General features: G+C 38.0%; 1 protein-coding gene across 1 annotated transcript in view; it reads right to left on the reverse strand.

The window, feature by feature from the left end:
• LOC101581782 (metastasis-associated protein MTA3-like) overlaps positions 1-4,683 on the reverse strand; it is a 33,226-nt gene that overhangs the window by 27,166 nt on the left and 1,377 nt on the right. The window lies entirely within an intron of this gene.

Genomic DNA, 4,683 nt, shown 5'->3' on the forward strand with positions numbered 1-4,683 from the left:
AAAATTAGAATATATTTTAAAAATAGGCATAAAGAATTGCATAATTCTTATGATTACACGTAAGTCCAGAAATCTAACCATATACAACCTTGTAGCAGGATAGTCCCACAACATTACTTTTCCTGTCTCCTGCCTTCATTCCCCTTCTTTCTGAACAATTATCTACCCAAGAGACAGCACGGCAGCAACTGGCATGTCCTGACAAGCAGCCCATATTCAGAAAACCAGAATGACAGGCACTCCAAGCATGAACCTAGTATTACAAACTGCCATCTTCAGTGTAGTTTCTTAGTTCACATGTGTCAGTATATATAGTTAGTCAGGATGAGAATCATTCCAACTGAGTCTGGATTTTTAAAAGTCTGTACACATTCAAAGCAAGATTTAAACAAAACAAAACACAACAAAACACTATGCCTAATCAAGGTATAGTAAATCTACTAAAAATAAAGAAAATCAGAAAATCTTAAAAGCAGTCTTAGGAAAAGCTTTACTTCAAAGAAGCAATAATTAGGCTGGTATATTATTTTTCAGTGCAATGGAATGAAAGATGACAACACTTAAATTTAACTGCTGTCATCTACAAAAAGAAAATTGTCATCTTCAAAACTTGTGATTCATGTGAATTCTAAAACTGTTCTAATAAAAATAACCTTCAAGAATAAAGTAAAATAAAAATAATACAACCAAAAGCTGACATAATTCATTAGGAGAAATCTGAACTAAATAAATACTAAAAGTTATTCTTCAGGCAGTTAGAAAATTCTAGATGCAGGGAGGAATGAAGAGCAATGAAGAAAAAACTGTGGAAAACTTAATGAATATTAACCACATAAAAGTAATGTTTTATGATTGTGAAATATATGCAATTGCAATCTATAATGTCAATGGAATAGCAATAAGGAGATGCTGGGCCTGGTGGTACATGCCTGTAATCCCAGTGCTCAAGAAGCTGTGACAGGAGAAACATGAGTTTGAAATAAGAATGAACTACAGGGGCCTGGGGTGATGGCTCAGTAGAATAATTGCTTCCCTGGCAAGTGCAAGGACCTGAGTTCAATCCCCGGTTCCAGAAAAAAAAAAAAAAAAAAGAATGAAAAGAATGAACTATATAGAACTTTGTCTCAAAAAACCAAAGTGGGTGAGGGGGGGAAGGGGGACAGGGATAAATGAAGTTTAAATATTCTGAAGTCTTCTTGAAAGAAAGCAGGAAACAATTTATTAATCAAGTAATTAGATGCCACATTTACATCCAAATATATCAGTAATTATATAAAAGATATTTTCACTTTTTGGTATGTGTAGTGACTGTAGATACTATATTTTATGGAATGGCCAACCTTTTTCCCAAAATAGCTATATCATTTAAGGTCCCTAACAGGAATGTTTGTGTTGTAGGCAGCTGAATTAGACAGAAATATAGGCAGTCAGACTGGGCCAAGCCCTCAAGGAGACAATATGGAAGACAAGGTGACTTTACAACTTGGAAGAGACAGATACTCCCATACATGTCAGACAAAAGAGGAAACAAATATAGCTACCTACTTCCCTAGGGATGGGCATCAGGGATTGATATTCTAAATAGATATCAATCACCTTGAAAGAGCCCAAATGAGTCACTAGCCCAACCCCCAACAGGAAGAGACCTTGTCCCGTATTTATGCCCACTTGCTAGTGACTCACTTCCCCATTTGGTACTGGATTTAACCAATTTTACCTGAGCAATGGTGCTTGTGATCTTAGTAGTTTTGTTCCATCTCATGCCCACCTAAGCGAGTTTCTATGTTTTCCACCACCTTAGACCCACCACCCAGCATGGTGTTTCTTCAATAAAAGTCCCTGGAAAAAACAGCTTTCCAGGGACAATCCTTCTGTCCCTCTCTTGGACAGAAGTTTTTTTCCCCCAATAAATACATGCTGCTCTTCCATCCAAGTACTAACCAGGCCAGACCCTGCTTAGCTTCTGAGATCAGATGAGATCGGGCACGTTCAGAGTGGTATGGCCATAGACACATGCTGCTCTTAACCTCCATTTGTTCGTAAAATTCATTCTTTGGATTTAGAGAACAAGAACTCGTCCCAAGTACTTTTCAAGTCGGGTGTTTCACTTTTTCCCCTGTATCATTTGGAGGTCATCCACCAAGGTCAGTTTTCCCCTATATCATATGGGTCTCAGTTTCTCACATTCTTTTTTTTTTCTTTTCAAAGTTTTATTGATAAACATATAGCAATGAGACAGTTTCAAATCAAATCGAAAGTACAGTTTCAACAAATAATACAGTGCATATATTCTTCTTAGTGGGATTTCTCACATTCTTGTCAGTACTTATAATTGTGGTTTTGATGCTAACCATCTTAGTGGGTATGAAATGATAGCTCATTAAAGTTTTGATTTACATTTCTTAGATGACTAATGATGTCAAGCACATTTTTATGTACTTATTGGTTTTTTTGGTTTTTTTTGGTAAGAGTAGGACGAATTTATTGAAAGAAAGAAAGCTTCTGTCTGAAAGAGACAGAAGGGGCCTGGAAAGTGAGTTCACGACCAACCTACTTCTCAAGGGTGTTTATGGAACAAAGTCACAGGGTGAGGCAGGCTTAAGGTGGGACAGAATTGTAGCCAATAAGAGGGCAAGTATAGTCACTTAGATAATAGTCATGCAATGGCAAATCATAGGATGGGTGTGAGGTGGGACAAAACTGTGGCCAACCAGTGTTTATACAACAAGTATACCCACTTGGGTAATATTGATTAAATGGGGATCAAAGGGGAAAACAAGTTACATAGCAAGGCATAGGGGCAGAGAAAGCTTTTCCTGGAAGGGTTGCGTTAAGGAGGTTTGGTCTTCTACCCCAAAGTGATTGGTGCCTACCTAGAATATCAATCATTGCCTTTCATCACTAGGGAATGTATAAGGATGAGTAGTTCTTCTTTTTCTTGAATCCTGGCCTTCAGTGAATGTGGCTCCAGGCACCCTTGTCTTCTGCATTGACCTCTTCAGAGCCCTGTCTGACTGCCTACAATGTTCCTTCCTATCTTAGCTATCTGTAATATTCCTCCCTCTGAAGAAGTATCCCAAACTGCCAAAAGGGGGCAAGGGTCAGAGACTCATGTGGCTGCTTCCAGCTGAGGTCATAGCTGTGACCAACAGCCAGAGCTCCTCCACAGAGGATCCATCTCAAGGCCCTCAGTGGATGCCTGGGGTTCTTGTCTTGGGGAGACACACAGATTTAAGCCTGGAGGAGACAAGGCCGTAGAAAGTTTGTACCTGCATTTCAATTCAGGTGCCTTTTTTGTCTGTTTTAAAAGTCAAAGTTTTTAAAATTATTGAGTTGCGTTTTTCATGTACTCTGGCAACAACTACTTTATCAGACAAAGGGTTTCATATATTTTTCGTATGATGTCAGTTGTCTTTTCACTTCTGTGTCCTCTGTAGTGCCAAGACATAATTTTGATGCAATCTAATTCATTTGTTTCTTCTTTTGTTTCCCATGCTTGGTCTAATGAAAAGTTATAAAATTTACCTTTTTGTTTTTTCTATTAGCTCTACAGATTTTGCTGTGAGACTCATGTGTAGTCCATTTACTTGTGGTCCTAATGTCTGTGTGTGATATACAAAGAGGATCTTACTGCAGCCTTGTGAATGTGGCCATCCATTTTTCTCAGCACTGCTTGAATCATCTTACTGACTAGTCAGAAATGTTCTTTCCTAAATAGTTTTTCTTTCAAGTCAAGTGTCCTGTTGTTTAAATAAACTTCTCGTTTAAAAAAGTAAATACAGTCCTTTTGATCTTTTGCTAAAAAATGGGCACTTTAGATAACAATTTGACAACTGGAGATAATATTCTCCTCAGAGGATTTTTGTTTAGTTGGTGCCTTTTCTGAACTAATTCTGTAAAGTCTATACATTTTGCCATGTTCAGCAACTGATGTTTACACGAATTAATGTGGTGGTCAGTGAATGTTCGGGGAAAGATTTTTTTATGTGCTTTTTATAAATCTTCTGTCTTCCTAACCTTCACATTGTATTCTTTCCTGTGAGTTTATATGAATTGGGAAGTGCCTTCAAAGCCTCCACTATCAGTGTGTAACTCTACCTTAGGCTGCACGGCCTGTGCATGGACATTCGAGGCCTACCAGTTAGGGCCTTCTTGACCCTTTCCCTGGAGACACAAGTACCTCTAGGGTGCTCTCAGTCCTGCATGTGACTGTGAACCTCAAGAGTACCAGGAGTATACAGGAGCTCTTGAATGTTTCCTACGGATGGCACATTTCCAGTCTATCTTTTTAAGTACTTTGGACAGTCTTTCATTAGCTCCAAATGACAATGCTTCTTGGGTCAACTAGAATGTTAGGGCATTACTGCTGAGTATTTTGACAAGTTCCCTGTGGGTAGGCCTTTTCACATAGAAGGAGCTTCAAGTCAAATAAAGAGTAGCTGGTGCTTCTCTATGGTTAGTATATGGTTTGTCACCAAGAGGATTATATGCTAGCAGTGTGATTTCTAGTTTAATTGTACTGAAGTTTTTTTTTTTTTTATACAAGAACTTATGTTTATTGCAAACAAACAAAAAAGAAAAAGGAAAAGAAAGAAAATGGTAAGAAAAGCACAACATGTAAGGTTAAGAATTTAAAAACGTCTTACATTCTGCCCTAATGGCAGCATAATTAATAGCAACAAA

This window comes from Octodon degus, unplaced genomic scaffold, assembly GCF_000260255.1.
Source record: "Octodon degus isolate 3935 unplaced genomic scaffold, OctDeg1.0 scaffold00038, whole genome shotgun sequence".
Taxonomy (NCBI): domain Eukaryota; kingdom Metazoa; phylum Chordata; class Mammalia; order Rodentia; family Octodontidae; genus Octodon; species Octodon degus.